Source organism: Vulpes lagopus, chromosome 2 (genome assembly GCF_018345385.1).
Source record: "Vulpes lagopus strain Blue_001 chromosome 2, ASM1834538v1, whole genome shotgun sequence".
Taxonomy (NCBI): domain Eukaryota; kingdom Metazoa; phylum Chordata; class Mammalia; order Carnivora; family Canidae; genus Vulpes; species Vulpes lagopus.
Genome location: NC_054825.1, coordinates 6637904 through 6658386, shown reverse-complemented (window position 1 = coordinate 6658386; position 20483 = coordinate 6637904). Strand labels below are relative to the sequence as shown.

At 42.0% G+C, this 20483-nt stretch overlaps 1 long non-coding RNA gene across 1 annotated transcript; it reads left to right on the top strand.

Annotated features, from left to right (window-relative positions):
* Positions 1–165: 165 nt before the first annotated feature.
* Positions 166–4258, top strand: LOC121481847. The gene is made up of 3 exons (XR_005985440.1): positions 166–476; positions 3782–3845; positions 4157–4258. It is a non-coding gene; the product is annotated as an uncharacterized LOC121481847 (long non-coding RNA).
* The last annotated feature ends 16225 nt before the right edge of the window (positions 4259–20483 follow it).

Genomic DNA, 20483 nt, shown 5'->3' with positions numbered 1-20483 from the left:
GGGGATGCAAAGCAACTGGCGAAGGGCAACAAAATCAAATGAAATGCAAAGCGGATGGGGCCGCATCGTGCCGTTCCGGGGATGTGTATACACTGGGGGATGCTTCGTGGGCGGTGTCAGCCTGGGGAGCAGGAGAGGGCGCGGGGGGGGGGGTGGCCACCGCTTCCCCCTGCCCCCCCCGGGGCATCTATCCCCCCCACCCCCCGGGGGCCGGTGGTGGTGTCTCCGTTAGGGTGGGGGGTGCGATCCAGCGGAAGCCAGAGGCTCGGGCCCGTCCCGCTGGGCGCGGCAGGTGCAGGCTGGCCCGCGGGCCCCGCGCACCTGGAGCCGGGGCGACCCAGGCCTTCCCGTCGGCGTTTGGGCCGCGCCTCCCCGGCTACACTAGGCCAGTTAGCATCGTCCGCCATCCGGAAAGCACTTCATTGCCGCTTGTTTGTTATTTCTGACTCTCCTGACGTTCGCTGTTCTCGTTCCAGGTCTGGAGGGGAGAGGGAGAGGGGGGAGGGAGGGAGGATGGGGGGAGGGGGAGGAGGAGGGAGACAGAGGTGGGGGGGTGGAGGAGAGAGACAGAGGGAGAGAGGGAGAGGGAGAGGAGCCTGTGCCCCGGGCTGCGACTGCACCTCCCCCCGCAGGCCCCTGCACAGGTGGGAAGCCCCCCCCCCCCCCCGGCCCTGCCCCCCATCAGCAGCCGCACCTGTCGGGCGAGGGCGGCGGGGCTGGAAATACGCGGCCTCACATCTGGCCCTGCTCCCCACTGTTCTGCTTTATGACCGTGGGCAAATCTTCCAGTGTCTTTTGTGTGTCCTGAGCTATAAAATGGACAAATTACGGTGGCCCCTCCCCGCTTCCCGCCCCCCTCCCCGCGAAGTCCTGCGGGATCTTTGGTTTCCTACCCCCCCCCCCCCGCCCCCGACTGTAATAAATCGGAGAGACCAAATATGATGATCAAGGAGAGGATTCACCGAGGTCTGAGGGAGGGCACGTGTCTACACTCTCCCGCCCGCCCGCCGGCTCCTCGCTGGAGAGGCCCCTCTGGGGAGGAGCCGCAGCTCCTCTCCCCCTCCACTGCCTGACTTCATTGCCCGCCTGTGCCTCCTGGGCCCCAAGCCCTCCCGCGGCCCCCACGCCCCGGGGCGCCCTCCCGGGACCGGGCCCCATCCCCTTCTCTTCCGCAAGGCCTCCTCCCCGCTCCTGCCCGGCTGCCTGGGCTCCTGCCGCACACCTGCAGCACCTCTGCCTCTGGCTCTGGCTGGTTCACAGGCCTGGAGCCTGGTCCCTCGGCTCTGGGGACACCCACTCAGGGAAGGCTTCCCTGCGGGCCTTGGCACCCCCTGCCTTATTTTCCTCATAGCACTTGCCACCAGCTGACATGCTTGGCACCCTCCTTAGCTGGCGCCCACCGCCCCAGACCCGAACCTCTCCGGGGCAGGGATTTTGCTGGTTTGCTCCCTTCCCTACCTTCAATAGCCTCACTGGTGCCTGACGTTTGGCAGACAACAAATATTTACTGAGTAAGTGAATATAGCTCTACTGTAGCAATTAATAGTGATACTAAACATTTGCATTACAATTTGCAAAGCACTCTGCAAAGAAAGACGGCATTCACGTATTTTCATATATTGCAGGCAAACTCGGATACGCAAGGATGATCACTTTCTGGATATTGGGAGGGAACTTGTTTCAAACCCCTAACTGGTGGAGATTGGAGGAATTGCTTGTGCCCACATGAGGCAGCTCTACATTCTCACCCCCTCCCGTCTCCTGCACAGGTTCTAGGGCACCAGCCTCTGCTGTGCTGGGTCCTCTCTGGTTGTCCCGGGGGGTGAAAACTGGCAGGCTCTGACATGCCTCACCCCAACCCAGTTTTTATGGGGGGCTCATCCTGGGAAGGGCCTACATCCTCCTGCCCTGCCAGGCTGGGGAGCCCACTGGCAGCCTCGCCCTGGCGCCCTAGTCAGGGACCCAGCACAGCACAGGTCCTCTTGCACTGCATTCAGATGTGAGGGGAGTTTTCAGTTTCCAAAGCCCTGAGGAATAAGGAGTTCTCCCTTCTGTCCATGGTTGTGCAGTCATGGTGCTTTAAGACTCTTTCTCCTCTGGGGCGCCTGGGTGGCTCAGTCAGTTAAGTGTCTGCATTTGGCTCAGGTCAGGATCTGAGGGTCCTGGAATTGTGCCCCACCTCCCTTAGGCTCCTTGCTCAAAGGGAGTCGGCTTCTCCCTCTGCCCAATAAATAAAGTCTTTTTAAAAAAGAAAAGACTCTTTCCCCTCAGAGTGCCAATGGGGAACAATTTTGTATTATCTAATTTTGGGTCTCCGGAACAATTCAGGAAATCCCAGGTGGCACCCAGGGCATTGGGTGAGAAGAGGAACCTCACCAGCATTTAGACCCCAGCCCCCTCCTCCAGTTCTCTTAGCCTGTCCAATGCCACCAAGGGTGCAGGAGAACTGTGCTACTGGCACACATCCTTCTCTCTGCTACAGTTCATATCCTAGTCCACCAGATTTCAGGTTTTCACTTTTTAAAAATTAATTAATTTGTTTTAGAGAGAAAGAACACCAGTGGGGAGGGGTAGAGGGAGAAGGCCAAAATAGACTCCCTGCTGAGGGCAGAGCCCAGCTTGGGGCTTGATTTCATGATTGTGAGATCATGACCTGAGTCAAATCACCAGTTGGGCAATCAATCGACTGAGCCTCCCAGGAGCCCCAACCAGATTTGTCATGTTTTTAGAAATCCCCAGAGCCATTTCTCTCCAGCCTCTGATGCTTACAAACCAAAGGCAAGGCTGAAGCTCAAACAATGGCGGGCATGGACATTCAGAAGTTTGTGTTGAAACTCAAATGGAAAACCTAGGAACTGCCTAGAGGGAAAGTATGCTGAACAATATTTCAAAATATTGTCTGCATGCATATGCATTGCCAATTTACAGTTTACTGAACATTTTCACCTATATAAGTGATATAGTCCTGCTGTAGAGACAAAACAGAGGCCTCCTAGAGAATAAAGGCACTTCCATTTGGAAGTGTATTTCAATCCAGTCTTTTGGTTCTAAAACTTTTTTCTTTGTCAACTTTGCCTCTTCAAGGTCTAATGTGATAAATATTTGATGACCTGTCACATTAGCCGAGAGACCATATCTGATTGAATCCCATGTCCCACACTTAAGAGACTTGTCATGTGTGGATTGAGAATTCCTGTTCTCCAAATGCAGCTATTCTTAAGGGGCTTATTATAGGAATCACTTCCTTTTATCTCCTCGCCTATATCCTTTCTTCTGGTGTTTGCTCCTCTTTTCCACATCTGTAGTGTTATCTTGCTGGATCATTTGTCTGGCATATTTCCTTGCCCAGTGTCAGACTAACAGGTGCTTTATAATACTTTCAAGTAACAATTGGAAACAACCAAATGTTCCACAACTGGGGATATGCTTATTTAGTGAAATATTATCTAGGCCCTAAAAATGAAATGAATAGATGGACCAGTAAAATTAAAAACAAATCTATACATTTAAAAAATAAAAATAAAAAATGATCTGTAACCATGCCTCCAGCTATGTAAAAATAAATCAGTGCCAATAATAACTAGAAGGAAATATGTGAAAAAAAGAACAAGTTTGGGGTTATGGTGATTATATTAGTTAAGGATGAATCAGGTAGTTACAAAAAAGAAACTGAAGCCTCAGTGGCTTCATGAACTAGAAGTGAATTTTTGCTCATAGCAAGTCCAATGCAGGTATTCAGGGACCCAGTCTCCTTCCAGCTCATGGTGATTCCCTTCTCTAGGGCTTTGGAAGCCTCTCCATTCAGTGATGGGTAAAGAGCCATGACCTAACTTCCTAGCCTGGAGGTGAGTCTATTTCCACTCACATTTGATTGGCCTGAGGGTGTCACATGGCTCCATCTGGATGCAAGGAGGGCTGGGAAATGTAGTCCCAGCTGGGTTGTTGCTTCCTAATCACAAGTGTACACTGTGGAAAGGAGCACAATCCTTTAGTATATGTAAGTACCTTGGAACTTAAAATACTTTAATGCTTTAGTAGTCATCTATGTCTATCCCAGTGATATTTTTCTTTCTTTAAAGTATTCTTTAGTTTCATTAGATGTATTTTTAAATAAATACAGGCAATTAAAAGACTTCTGTATATTCTTTTATTTCAGAACAGTGAAACAAGGACACATCAACTCAGAAAACCAGGATGAGCTGGGAGGAGAAATTCATCAGTGAAGCAGAAAACATAAATCAAATCATGTCAATGTTCCCTCGTTTCCAAACTTTTGTTGAATTATTATCTGCTATGGACTGAACTGTATCCTCCCAAAATTCATATGTTGAAGCCATAACTCCCGACGTGACTGTCTTTGGAGATAGGGACTCTAAAAAGTAATTAAGGTTAAATGAAGTCATAAGATGGGTCCTTGATCCAAAAGAATTGGTGTTCTTATAAGAAAAGGAAGAGAAACAGTGTGTGTGTGTGTGTGTGTGTGTACAAAGGAAAGGCCATGTGAGGACACAGTAAGCTGGCTGAGTACAAGTCAGAAAGAGAGTACCTCAGAGTAAACCAAGCTGCTAATACCTTGATCTTGGGCTTCTAGTCTCCAGGAGGGTGAGAAAGTAAATTTGTGTTGTTTAAGCCACCAAATCTGTGATATTTTGTTATGATGGCAGCCTGAACAGGCTAACACGTGACCACTACTCCCCACCAATTCTTAGCAAGACCATTTGTCCCTTAAAGCTCAGGGAGGATGCTGCCTTTTCTCGAAGCCTGCCTCTACCCCGAACTTCATTGAATGTCTCTCCCTTGGACTTTCCCAGCCTCCCACTGTTACTCTGCCCATGTTGTTCATGAAACCCAGCTGTCGGGATCCCTGGGTGGCGCAGCGGTTTGGCGCCTGCCTTTGGCCCAGGGCGCAATCCTGGAGACCCAGGATCGAATCCCACATCGGGCTCCCGGTGCATGGAGCCTGCTTCTCCCTCTGCCTGTGTCTCTGCCTCTCTCTCTCTCTCTGTGACTATCATAAATAATAAATAAAAAAATAAATAAAGTTAAAAAAAAAAAAAAAAGAAAGAAACCCAGCTGTAATGCCATCTCCTTATCTATGGTGTGAACTCCATCTCCAGGTACCCAGCACAGTGTCTGGCACAGAGTGAGTACTCATGAGGTGATGGATAACAGTTGGGGCAAATAATACACAAACAAAAGGTTTTGAAGAAAAATCTAGGAAATCAGATGTCCACAGGGGCTTTGGAAATCTCTGATAAATTGTTAGGAATCTGGAAGTCTGTACACATATGTAGTGATGTACACATGTCTAGGGCTACGCCTGTGCTCAGGAAAGATCTGACAAGGCTCTAAGCTCTCAACTTTGAAGAGCTTTGAGGCTCTGCTCGAGCCGGAAGTGAGGCTAAGACAGAGTTGTAAACTGCCTGGCAGAGTGTTGAAGGAGTGCGCACAGAGCCATCAAAGACTGGGAGATTTATTGGCTCTAGGCATTTAAGGAAATCTCTGCTCTGTGATTAGTTGGCCACTAAGCCAACTGTGCAGACTTTAGTCACATAACAAAGAATAAGACTTTACAGAATTGGTTCAGAAAAGCCAATGAAAAGCCAACAGAAACCATGATAAACAGCAAGAACAGCAGATCCTGGGGAGGGGGGAGACTCTGATTTCCAGAGTCAACTACATTGTATTATGTTAAATGTCTAGTTTTCAGAAACAAACAAACAAACAAACAAACAAACACAAGGCTTGCAAATAAACAAGAAATTGTGGTCCAAATACAGGAGGGGACAAAGGCAATAGAATCTGTCTCTGAGAAAGCCCAGACATTGGATTTACTAGATAAAGGCTTTTAATTATTCATTTAAAATATATTTAATGACTAAAAATATCATGTATAAACTAAATGAAAGTACGTGAATGATGCCTTGCCAAATAGAGAATATCAAGTAGGGACAGAAATTATGAGAAAGAAACAAATAGAAGTTTTGGATTTGAAAAGTACAATAATTGAAATGAAAAATATAGTAGAGGGGCTCAATTACAGATTTGAATAGGCAGAGGGAAGAATCATAAAGCTTGAAGATAGGTCAACTGAGCTCTTCCAGTCAGAGGACAGAAAAAAAAGAAAAGAAAAGAATGAAGAAGAATAAACAGAGATCTGTAGGACTCCATGCAACATATTCATACTGAAAATCCCAGAAGGAGAGCAGAAAAAAGGGGTGAGAAGAATATTTGAAGAAATCATGGCCAAAAACTTCCCAAATTTGATGAAAAACATTAATCTACATATTCAAGAAGGTCTATGAATTTGAACTAGGATACACTCAGAGTCACAGCTAACCACATCATAATCAAACTATTGAAAGCCAAAACAAAGAGAGACTCTTAAAAGCAGCAAAAAGAAGCAACTCATTACATACAGAGGATCTTCAATAAGATTAACACCTGAATTTTCATCAGAAACTGTGGTGTCCAGAGAACAGTGGGATGACATATTTAAAGTGACAAAAGAAAAGTTACCAAGGGGACAATTGGATGGCTTAGTTGGTTGAACGTCTGACTCTTGGTTTCAGCTCAGGTTGTGATCTCAGGGTCATGGGATTGAGCCCTGCATCGAATTCTGTGCTGGGCGTGGAGCCCACTTGGGATTCTCCCTCTCCTTCTCCTCCCCCTGCTCATGTGCTCTCTCTCTCTCTCAAAATAATAATAATAATAATAATAATAATAATAATAATAATAATAATAAAATAATGTTTAAAAAAGACTATAAAGCAAAATTAAATCTAGCAAATTATCCTTTGAAAATGATAGAGAAGTTAAAATATTCTCAGAAAAACAAAAACTGAGTCATTTTGTTTCAAACAGATCTGCTCCACAAGAAATACTAAAAGGAGTCCTTGAGTCTGAATTGAAGATTCTAGTCAGCAACTTGAATCCATATGAAAAAATAAAGAATACTGACATAGGTAATTATAGAAGTAAATATAAAAGAGACTATTAATGTACTTTTAAGTCTTCTCATATCTGATATAAAAGAACTGCCTAAAGCAATAGTTATAAATTTGTGTTAATTGACATAAAATGTATAATGATGTAATTTGTATACTAATAACAGCACAAAGGATGGGGGAGAGATTGGAACTATATAGGAGCACATTTTTTGTATAGTTATTAAAATTAAGTTGATATTAATCCAAATTGTTGTGATTTAAGTTGTAAATTAAGATGTTAATTATGATCCCTAGGGCAACCAGTAAGAAAATAACTACATTTTAAAGAATGTTAAAGTAGTGACAATGGAATTAAAATAGTATGTGAGAAATATTTAATGTAGAAAAGGAGATAATGGAGGAACAGAGGAACAAAAGAGACAGAAGACATAGATAAGGGAAATAGAAACATAGCAGATATGAATCCCATCTTATCAGTAATTATATTAAATGTAAATAGATTAAAACTCCAATTAAAAGGCAAATGTTGGAAAAATGGATTTAAAAAAGATTCTACTGCATACCTTCTGTAGGAGACATCTTTTAGGTTTAAAGACAAAAATAGGTTGAAAATAAAGCGATGGAAAAATATATACCATGCCAACAGTAATTAAAAAAAGAACTGGAGTGGCTATACTAATATCAGAAAAAATAAACTTTAAGTCCCAAACTGTTACTAGAGACCAAGAAGGACATTTTATAGTGATAAAAGTTCATGAAGTCAAGAAAGTATAACAGCAATAAACATTTATGCACCTAAAATAGATTTCCAGAATGCATGAAACAAAAACTAACAGAATTGAAGAGAGAAACAGACAATTTGGCAATGATAGTTGGTGACCTCAATGCCTCACTTTCAATAACAGGGACAGCCAGACAGAAGATAAACAAGGAAATAGAAGGCTTGAACAATGCTGTAAACCTAGTAGACCTAGCAGACATCTACAGAACATTCCCCCCAGAAGCAGAACACACATTCCTCTCAACTACAAAATGGAATATTCTCCAAGATAGACCATATGTAAGGTCACAAAACAAGACTCAATAAATTTACAAGGCTTGAAATCGTACAAAAATGGAATGAAATTGGTAATCAATAACAAGAAAATTTGGGAAATATACACATACTTGGGAGTTACACAACACATTCCAAATAATCAGTGGATCAAACCAGAAATCACAAGTGAAATCAGAAAAATCCTTTGAATGGCTGAAAACAAAAACACAACATACCCAAACCTATGGCACACAGCAACGATAGTGCTTAGACCCTAAAGAAACTGAAGAAAGAACAGCAAATAAAACCTACACCCAGCAGAAGAAGAGAGTTAATAAAGATTTGAGCAGAACTCAATGAAATAGAGACCAGAAGAACTGTAGAACAGATCAACAAAATCAGGAGTTGGTTCCTTTTTTTTTTTTTTTAGGAGTTGGTTCTTTGAAAGAATTAATAAGATAGATAAACCATTAGCCAGCCTTATTAAAAACAAAAGAGAAAAGACTCTAATTAATAAAATCACAAATGAAAAAGGAGAGATCACAACCAATACCAAGGAAATACAAACGATTTAAAAAACATATTATGAACAGCTATACGCCAATAAATTAGGCAATCTAGAAGAAATGGACACATTTCTGGAAAGCCAGAAACTACCAAAACCGGAACAGGAAGAAATAGAAAATCTGAACAGGCCAATAACCAGGGAGGAAATTGAAGCCGTCATCAAAAACCTCCCAAGACACAAAAGTTCAGGGCCAGATGGCTTCCCAGGGGAATTCTATCAAACATTTAAAGAAGAAACAATACCTATTCTACTAAAGCTGTTCCAAAAGATAGAAAGGGATGGAATACTTTCAAACTCATTCTATGAGGCCAGCATCACCTTAATTCCAAAACCAGACAAAGACCCCACCAAAAAGGAGAATTATAGACCAATATCCCTGATGAAGACAGATGCAAACATTCTCAACAGGATACTAGCCACTAGGATCCATAGTACATTAAGATTATTCACCATGACCAAGTGGGATTTATCCCCGGGATGCAAGGCTGGTTCAACACTCGTAAAGCAATCAATGTGATCATATCAGCGAGAACCATATGATCCATATGAACCATAAGAACCATATGATCCTCTCAATAGATGTAAAGAAAGCATTTGACAAAATACACCATCCATTCCTGATCAAAACTCTTCAGAGTATAGGGATAGAGGGAACATTGCTCAGCATCTTAAAAGCCATCTATGAAAAGCCCACAGCAAATATCATTCTCAATGGGGAAACATTGGGAGCCTTTCCCCTAAGATCAGGAACACGACAGGGATGTCCACTCTCACCACTGCTATTCAACATAGTACTAGAAGCCCTAGCCTCAGCAATCAGGGAACAAAAAGAAATAAAAGGCATTCAAATTGGCAAAGAAGAAGTCAAACTCTCCCTCTTCACAGATGACATGATACTGTACATAGAAAACCCAAAAGACTCCACCCGAAGATTGCTAGAACTCATACAGCAATTTGGCAGTGTGACAGGATACAAAATCAATGCCCAGAAATCAGTGACATTTCTATACACTAACAATGAGACTGAAGAAAAATAAATTAAGGAATCAATCCCTTGACAATTGCACCCAAAAGCATAAGATACCTAGGAATAAACCTAACCAAAGAGGTAAAGAATCTATACCCTAAAAACTATAGAACACTTCTGAAAGAAATTGAGGAAGACACAAAGGTATGGAAAAATATTCCATGCTCATGGATTAGAAGAATTAACATTGTGAAAATGTCAATGCTACCCAGGGCAATTTACACATTTAATGCAATCCCTATCAAAATACCATGGACTTTCTTCAGAGAGTTGGAACAAATCATCGTAAGATTTGTGTGGAATCAGAAAAGACCCCAAATATCCAGGGGAATATTAAAAAAGAAAACCAGAGCTGGGGACATCACAATGCCAGATTTCAGGTTGTACTACAAAGCCGTGATCTTCAAGACAGTGTGGTACTGGCACAAAAACAGACACATAGATCAAGGGAACAGAATCCAGAATCCAGAAATGGGCCCTGAACTCTATGGTCAACTAATATTCAACAAAGCAGGAAAGACTATCCACTGGAAAAAAAGTCTCTTCAATAAATGGTGCTGGGAAAATTGGACATCCACATGCAGAAGAATGAAACTGGACCATTCTCTTACACCATACACAAAGATAAGCTCAAAATGGATGAAAGATCTAAATGTTAGACAAGAATCTATCAAAATCCGAGAGGAGAACACAGGCAACACCCTTTATGAACTTGGCCACAGCAACTTCTTGCAAGACACATCTATGAAGGTAAGGGAAACAAAAGCAAAAATGAACTATTGGGACTTAATCAAGATAGCAAGCTTCTGCACAGCAAAAGAAACAGTCACGAAAACTAAAAGACAACCTACAGAATGGGAGAAGATATTTGCAAATGACATATCAGATATCCAAGATCTACAAAGAACTTCTTAAACTCAACAGCCAAGAAACAAACAATCCAATCATGAAATGGGCAAAAGACATGAACTGAAATTTCACAGAGGAAGACATAGACATGGCCAACAAGCACATGAGAAAATGCACCACATCACTTGCCATCAGGGAAATACAAATCAAAACCACAATGAGATACCACCTCACACCAGTAAGAATGATGAAAATTAACAAGACAGGAAACAACACATGTTGGAGAGGATGCGGAGAAAGGGGAACCTTTTACACTGTTGGTGGGAACGTGAACTGGTGCAGCCACTCTGGAAAACTGTGTGGAGGTTCCTCAAAGAGTTAAAAATAGAACTGCCCTACGACCCAGCAATTGCACTGCTGGAGATTTACCCCAAAGATACAGATGCAGTGAAATGCCGGGACACCTGTACCCCGATGTTCATAGCAGCAATGTCCACAATAGCCAAACTGTGGAAGGAGCCTTGGTGCCCATCGACAGATGATGGATAAAGAAGCTGTGGTCTATGTATCCAATGGAATATTACTCAGCCATTAGAAACGACAAATACCCACCATTTGCTTCAATATGGATGGACCTGGAGGGTATTATGCTGAGTGAAGCAAGTCAATCGGACAAGGACAAACAATATATGGTCTCATTCATTCAGAGAATATAAAAAATAGTGAAAGGGAATAAAGGGGAAAGGAGAGAAAATGAGTGGGAAATATCAGAGAGGGAGACAGAACATGAGAGACTCCTAACTCTGGGAAATGAACAAGGGGTTGTGGCAAGGGAGGTGGGCAGGGTGTTGGGGTGACTGGATGATGCGCACTGAGGGGGGCACTTGATGGGATGAGCACTGGGTGTTATGCTATACGTTGGCAAATTGAACTCCAAAAAAAAAAAAAAAAAACAAAACTGATAGTGCTTAGACAACAAGAAATACCTATATTAGAGAAGAAAAAATATCCTGAATCAATAACCTAAATGGCCTCCTTAGGAAACTATAAAAAGAAGAGAAAACTAAATCCAAAGCTAGCAGAAGAAGGAAAATAATAAAGATTGGAGCTGACATAAATGAAATAGAAAATAGAAAAACAATCGAGAAGATCAATGAAGACCAAATAGATAAAAAAAAGGTAAAATCTTTAGACTGACAAAAAAAAAAAAAGATTCAAATTACCAAAAACAGGTTTGAAAGGAGACATTACCACTAAGAAAAAGGACAATTTGGGAGTACTATGAATAATTGTACACCAAAAAGTCAGATAACCTAGGTGAAGTGGACAAATTCCCATAAGGACAGAAATTTCTAAAACTAACTTAAAAAAATAGAAAATCTGAATATAAAGGGATTGAATTAGTAATAAAAAACTTCCGCTAAAGAAAAGCCCAGAACCAGTTGGCTTCACTGGTAATTTCCACCAAACCTTAAGGAAGAATTAACACCGGGTCTTTGGTAAGTCTTCCAAATGTAGAAGAGTGGAGAACACTTCCCAAATCATTCTAGACGTCAGTATTTCCCTGATATCAAAACCAGACAATGACATCACAAGAAAACTACAAACCAATATCCTCTCTGAGTATAGATATAAAAAGTCTCAACAAAATACTGGCAAACCAAATCCAGCCACATATGGGAAAGTTTATAACATTGTGACCAGGTGGGATTTATCCTAGGAATGAATGCACGGTTGGTTCAACATCTGAAAACGCACCATAATAATGAAATAAAGGACAAAACCCACGTGATCATCTCAACAGACTCGGAGAGACCAGGCGTCCAAATTCTGTCTCTGCCCCTCATCGACATTGTTGTCTTGAGCAAGTGTCTTGACATCTCTGAGCCTTAATCTCCTCAATGATAAAGGATTAAATGAGTTACTAGAGGTAGTATAATCAATATAGGCTGGTAATCCTTAATGGAGAACGTGAGAGATTCTGATCCAGTAGATCAGGAGTAGGCTCAGGTATATGTACGTATGTTTAACTAACAAGTTTTCACTGAAAGCAAAATACGTGTGTTAATCTAAAAAAAATTACACGGACATACATGATAAAAAGCTTCTCCCAAGTGGTGAGCAGTTTCAGATATTTTCTGTGGTTTGTACATTTTCCCACGGCCCCCTTGGATGTGTGTCATGGGGTGCCACTGGGGTGTCATGGGGTACCTACACTGAGACTCATCGAATGTGTGAAACATGTTGGCACATAGCAGGTGTTCGATGAATTTCGTTTCCTCCTCTCTTCTCCTGAGACATTTCTTGTGCCTCTGGTATGATTTTTATGGTGCTCATTATGGTTCGCAGTGTTATGCTTTGTCTTCTGAAACTAGCTCATGAACCCATTTGGTGGGCAGGAGGCTATACCTTGTCCCCCTTTTATGCTCGCCACAGGGTCGGGTGTACAGCAGCTGTGTAGATTTGCTTTTGAAAAATATATTGTTGAGAACATATTAGAATGGATAAGCCAAGTGAAATAATTATGTGTGCTTTTATTTTAATTCATAAACTCATTTGGAAATGGTATACTGCAGCAACAGGGCACTAGATACAGTAGATACGCTATTATTTCCTCCCTGGAAGCGCTTAATTTCCCACAGTGGTCATGCTTGGGTAAGGCGGACTATGGTTACATCTACCAGCATCGCATCGAGAGCAAAGAGAAGGGACCAAAGCAACTGTTGAATTCACTGAATGGTAGTGAAATATGGGCTCACTGTTATTGATGAGAGAACAAAGAAAAACACAGAACCTGTTTAAGACATGAAAGATGTTAGTGTCAGGATGAGCAATGAGTTCGTACCTATACCAAATGTGCAAAGCAGGTTTTTGGAGACAAAAACAAAAGGTTATTTTGAAGGCAATCAATTTTGTTTAATTTTAACATGGCCACATTTGTGCCAAGCGATTAACATTTTCTCGTTAGCTTAGCAACTGTGATATGGCTAAAATATTTGGCAAAACGCTGATTTTCGAAGTCAGGTGTTGTGCCAACCTTGCTAAATGATCTAGATATAATTTTTGAACCACCCAACCACTTCATGATTATTTAAATGGGCCATAATAGCTTTTCATCGAAAGAAAGATATTTTTCTTGGTGGAAAGAAAGATATTTAAAGTACCGAAGATAATGTTGAATATTAGAAGAAAAGGAACACATTTGAGGTGTTTGAAAGGTAGAGATATTGGATATTAAAGAAAAATCACTCCCTGGAGGAATCTGGCACTGCCGTTTTCACGAAGCCAAGAGCTACGGAGAGGTCCTGGTGTGCTGGTCTCCCCCACCCTGCTCTGGGGGGTTGCGGTGAGAATGAGGAGTCTGTCCTGCTCACGTTGAAATTCATTTTTATTTTGACTTTGCCTTTTCATGTCAATTAGAGACTCTTTGTTAAAATGATTACATAATTTTCACAGAACTATGTTATTGCAGACTGGAGGATATAAAGCCTCTTAAATGTGACTAATGTACTCACAAATTCCTGCCCAGAGCACAATTTCTCAAGGGGGCCCTCTGCATAGCATCTTTTTAAAGTGCAGCAGAGAGAGATGTAAATGCCCAAGAGATCCAAGCAAGGCTCTTGGCGGAGATGGGGGATAAGCTGCTTGTTCAAACAGCCGACAGAGGTTGCAGAGAACTAGAGCGTCCTTTGCCTTGGACCCGTCTCCACGCTCCCTTCCTGTCTTGTGATAAGGTTACACTGAATGGGGCTGGCATCCTTCAAGGTTACTGTTCCAGAAAATATTTGCAAATAATTTGACGTGCTGTCAGCTAGCAAGCTGCAGTGAATTCTTATAATTCAACATACTAATGTAGTTTTTCATGCCTTAAGCTATAAATAAGTTGGATATGCAAAAGTTTCTATAATGTTTATTTAATAACAATATTTAAAAAATAAATCTTGATTATTCCATCGCGCTCCAGTGGAAATCTTCCACTCTGATGGTTGTCTGTGACCTCAGGCGGTTTCTTCTTTCCTTTGTCTCATTTGATATCACTGAAGAAACATGCTTGTTTTTCTTTTCAGGCTTTTGGAAGTAGCACTGTCGCCTCTGCCTACATGCTCCTCATCCAAGACTCTGCTTGTTAAATGACTCAACTCAATTCAAGTGGAATAACCTCTGCGGGATGGCACCTCCATGGGCACGGGGCCCTGGGTTGGGGCTACAGGAAGACAGCCCTGACTCATAAAAGACCAGTCATATCACAAAATGAGTGCCCTTGACTTTAAGAGAACACAGAAGGAATGACTGACCAGCTTTGACCTGCAAAGATGTATATAAGATGCCAACCTGGAAGAGGCTGGCAGACTGCAAGCAGGGCGACCTGCCTGTGTGGACAAGGGAGGTGGAAAGAGTGTGGCTCATTAAGGCAGGGTGAATGTTGCATCAAATTTTCTACTGGTAAGTTTCTGGAATGAGGTCGTTTCAACTATATATCTGCTGAGTGCATCTGCACGACCCTGGGCATGCCTGGCAGGAGGCTTCCAGGAACTTCTCGGAGCTGGGTGTAGCCAAGGGCACAGGGTTGGGGGGGGATGGTGTTAGAAGTAGCTGGATCCCCTGTACTGAAGTGCATCTGTGCCTTCCAAGGGTTCCAGGCTATGTGTCCTTCCTCTGGGGTTGCTGTCACGGTTCCTAACAGAGCCTTGTGTCTGGCAATGAAAGGACACTGAAGGGATGATCCTACTTAAACCACACACCCATGCTGCATAACCCACACTTTCAACAAGATTGGAGCTGGATGAGGAGGTGCTGACGGAAGGGAACAGCATTGTGGCTTCCTGCGGTCCCCGGGGATGTCTCCAGAGCCAGGGCTGGTCCTGCCTTTGGGGAATGTGGTCATGTGCACAGAGGCGGCCAGTGTGCAAGGGACATCTGGGAAAGAGTAGGTCCACATCCACCTCTTCGGGGGCAGGAGGTGTGTGGCTTCTCCAGTCACTCTGTTTAGTTTTTTAAAAAATGACTTAATTAAAATATACTTCACTGTATAATTTGCCCATTTAAAATGTACAATTCAGTGGTTTTATATTCACAGAGTTGTGAATCTACCGCCACAATCAATATTAAACATTTTTATTGCCCTCCAAAGAAACCCCACATACCTTACCTGTTCCCCATCCCCTATTCTTCTCTCCTCCCCCAGGTGCCACTCATCTGTGTTCCATCTCTACAGATTTCGTACAGGTGGAATCATAGAATCTGTGGAGTTTCCTGCTGGCCTCTTTCTCTCAGCATGTTTTCTAGGTCCATCCATGTGATAGCTAGACTATAAGCTCTTTAAGTAGCTGACACACAGTAGGTGCTATAATATGTGTCGAGTGGAACAGTGCACAGGTAGGAGTAGCTGTGGGTGGCCACGGCCCTGGCCTGCCATCTGAGCACCTGGGTGCCTTTCTCCCAGGTTGCCCCCTTGCTTGGGCTCTTACCTGCCTTCCTTTAGTTTCACCAGGAACGAGGCCTCTAGATCATGGAGACTTGGACCACTCTGAGACTGTAAATGAGTTTGGGAGTTGGTAATGTGCTACCTAAATTTAGGGAAATACTGTGAACAGGGCAGTTGAACACAAAACACTCTGGGGGCAGAGCAAGCTTAGCAATAGCCAGTTGCTTAGAGGCACGGATAACAATTTTATCTCCTCCACGATAAAATATGCAGGTAAGGGTTAAGTCAGGCTTGAAAATATTTTTGTTGCTTTTCGAGCATACACAATTTTGGGGAAAAGACTTTACTCATTGTAGTTCTACTCTACTGAGCAGAAATGTATCTACAACTATGATGTCTTTTTATATTTTAAATAAGTAGACCGGCTTTTTTTTTCTCAAGCAAAGTCATAATTGTATTTATTTTAAATTTATATCCTGTCTGCTTCAAAAAGGAATTTGAGGCAGCCAGGAAAATCATAAGCTATAAAATGAGCAAGCTCCATTTTATACTAATAAAATAAAAGTTAGGATCTCATCAGTGAAACAACTTCTCTTTGTGCTGTACTGTGTGCAAATATTTGGATTACTAAAGTGAATTTATGAAGCAATTACTTTTAATGCTATAAGAGGAAATTAAGTACTCATTGATTCTTGATTTATAAGCTAGAGCTAAAGATCATGAAAAAGCAAATATAACTTAATTAAATGTCCCTTGGCTTTGCTACTATTGAGGTCTTCACTCATAAAGTTAGTAAAACAAACCATTCCTAGAACATAAATGTATATTGGTTCTTCCAGTTGGGAAGGCAAATAATTTACTGGTTAAATATATTCAGCAAAGTTAACCCAAGTGAGAGATTTTCCCAGTGTCCTCTGGGGCTTGAAGAGATAAAAGCTATTGTAGTTTTAGGGAAACCATTGTCCTGGGAATGATAGGCACTAACTTGCTGTAAAAAGGAGTAAACAAAAGGGCATCTCATTTTTTTTCTATTAGAAAATATATTTTAATATGCTCACAAAATAGACTATAGATCTGTGAAAGAAATAGAGCTTTATAGTCTATTCATTGGCTATATACTTGTGGTTATTCATTGCTGACAGTGAACGCATTAACCTGGGATAATTTAATTGAATCTTCTAGTAATGTTGCTATTTTTCTACTCTGAAGTGTAAATGATTTTTAAAAATTGGGTTCTAAAACGTAACACTTCAAGTGATGTATACAGCAAATCAAGAAGCCAATGCAAGTCCCCTTTTGTGCTCCATGAGTTATTGATTAGAAAAGAAAGAATAAAGAAAGGAAAAATGAAAGAAAAAAAACTTAGCAGCAAAAGGGTGGGAAATGGAAATTAGACCCATTGGACAAGGAGTGTCAAGAACCACCACCTGCATCTCTCTTGCCTGCAATGGTTGGTCTTTCACTGAGATGAATGGGGTCAGGGTTTGGGTCTCCTATCTGGTTGAGTAATGGGAGGATTTATTCAAATAAGCCGTAAATGAGCATGCACAGCTAGAGTTTCAAAGTTTCTCCTGGCTAATGGAGGTTTTGACAAATTCTCTTCTCCATCACTAGAATAGATTGGAATCTCATCTTCAAGGGCATATCATGCCAGTTTGAGGAGGAAGTAGTAAGAGAATCAGCTTTAAGATTCTAACCAGGAAGTATGAGGACAACTGTTATGAAAAACAGAATATGCTCACTTCAGAAGGATGAAATCACCAACAGTAGGACCCAGACTTTGCGGACATTTTTAAGGAAGTACTCATGGGCTAGAGGGCTTTCTCTTGGGTTGACCTTGTGCCAGGCAAACATTTTTATCTAGTGGTTGCTCTGGCATTAGGGGCATTGTGTGGTGGTAGAGAGGTTTTTTCCCCCTGTTTTCCTCCCTGTGACTGAGTCCATGACCTTGACCTCACTGGCAAAGTGTTCTAAACACATGGACCATTGTAACTGGTCCCAGTTTACAAACCAAGTAGACTAAGAGTACACTAAAAATATAAGAAAATAAAAGTGAAGAGACATATTAGTTTGCTAGGACTGCCATAACCAGTACCACAGACTAGGACTTAAACAATTTATTTATTGTTTTTATTGTTTACAAATCTGGGGTCTGGAAGTCTGAGATCAAGGTGTCTGCAGAGTTGGTATCTTCAGAGACCTTTGTCCCTGGCTTGCATATGGTCCTCTTCTCCCTGTGGTTCTCCTTTGTGTGTCTGTGTCTTAATTTCTTTTTCTTGTAAGGACAGCAGTCATAATGATTTAAGCATTATCTAAGTACCTACTGAGGTAGGATAATTCCCTGCCCCCCACTTTTAAAAGATTTTATTTATTTACTCATGAGAGACAAAGAGAGAGAGGCAGAGACACAGGCAGAGGGAGAAGCAGGCTCCATGCAGGGAGCCCAACGTGGGACTTGATCCCAGGACCCCAGGATCACGCCCTGAGCTGAAGGAAGATGCTCAACCACTGAGCAACCCAGGTGCCCCTAGTTTTCCTCTTGAGAGGATTTGATGAACAGGATAACCTTGAACTTTGATTTTCATAACTCCTTGGGAACGGAAGACAAAGCTCAAGATCTATATGAGGATGGAGTCTATTTTTTTAAATTTTATTTATTTACTCATGAAAGAGAGAGAGAGAAGCAGAGATACAGGCAGAGGGAGAAGCAGGCTCCATGCAGGGAGCACGACGTGGGACTTGATCCTAGGTCTCCAGGATCACTCTCTGGGCTGAAGGCTGCGCTAAACCGCTGAGCCACCCGGGCTGCCCCGAGGATGGAGTCTAAAAGGAGAATCCCTACTGGTACTCTAAAGCAGTAGTTCTTTCTTAACCGGGGGTGATTTTGCCTACCAGGCTATATGTAGGAATGTCTGGAGACATTTTTGATTGTCATGGCTGGAGAGGTTTACTGGCATTTTTTGGGTCAAGGCCAGCGATGTTGCTAAATATCCTATAAAATATAGGACAACCTCACACAACAGAGAACTATCTGGTCCAAACGTCAGTGGTGATGAGGTTGAGAGACTCTGCTCTAAAAGGTTACATCATTAGTATAAGAGTGAACTAGAAATTAAACCACTTTTCTCTCCTACCCCAAAATGCAAGTGAAATTATGTTTCTAAAACATGGTGCTGGAGAAAGTATGCCTCCATGAGAATCTATTTGCACAAGATTTACACCTCAAATTTATTCTGAACCTAATTTAACTCAGGCAAATATAAAGGAATTCCAGGCTGATCAACCTCCCAGGTACCTGGCAGAAGCAAATCACCTCTCTCCTTTCTGGGAAAAATCCATGGTCAACTTGGCCCTCAATTGCCCACACATGTAAACTTCTGAGAAATACACACATAGTAAAAACCACAAGAAAATAAGCCAGAGTGAAAGGCAGGTGAGAGAGGAGGATCAGATTCCCAAACAAGTCACTTGTTGAAATTAAGACATAGAGAATACACAATAAAGAGAACTAAATATTATTTATTTTATTTTATTTTTATTTTATTTTTAATAAATTAATTTTTATTGGTGTTCAATTTACCAACATACAGAATAACACCCAGTGCTCATCCTGTCAAGTGTCCCCCTCAGTGCCCGTCACCCATTTCCCCCTACCCCCCGCCCTCCTCCCCTTCCACCGCCCCTAGTTCGTTTCCCAGAGTTAGGAGTCTTTATAAGAACTAAATATTTAAAGAAATAAAGTGAGTGTATGAAAAGATGAGTAAGAGCCTATAAATAATGATTGAGCAGATTTGAAAAATAAACAGAATTTTAAAAATGAAAACCAGAATGAATGATATTGAAAATGCCATGGAAGGTAATTAGACACAGCTGACGAGTCAGTAAACTAAAAGGCAGGTCTGAAATTTTTCCCAGGGAAGCACACAGAGATTAAGATATGGACAAGCAGAAGGAGTGACAAGGCAGTGTGCAGGATGGAATGATTCGGTGCAACATGTGTCTGATGGGAGTTTCTGAAAGAGAATAGAGAATGACACAGAGGCTGTATCTAAAGAGATAAGCATTGGTCATTTACCACAATGCAAGAAAGTTGCCAACGTATGGAGTCAGAAAGCCCAAGGATGCCCAAGCAAGATGGACAGAGAAGAGGAGATCCTGCACATAGACTCATCACAGTGAAGCTAAGGACCATCAGGAACTGAGACAAGCTTAAAAAAATATCCAGAGGGAATTCAATTAGCTTCAAATGATTGGCCATTGGACTGACTGCTGATTTCTCAGTAGGAACAGCAGAAGCCCAAACAGGATAGAATCCCAAGAGAAAATAACTATCAACCTAGAGTAAGGTACCCAGTAAAATATCTTTCTAGAAAACTGAGAGGCTTTGTTATCTGTAGACCTCTAAGCACGGGAAATTTGAAAAGAGGGTTGTTAGGCAGAAGAAATGCTACCCGGATGGAAGGTCTGAGGTGCAAGAAGGAGCAAATGGTGAAGAAAGTATGCAACCGAACAAACGTGGGCTGAAGCAAACAGTATCAACAATTCTCCTGGTTAGAAAAAAAAAAAAAAACTCATAAAATAGCACTAATATCTGGAAGGGGTGCCTAGAGTTGTTCTAAGGCCTTGTA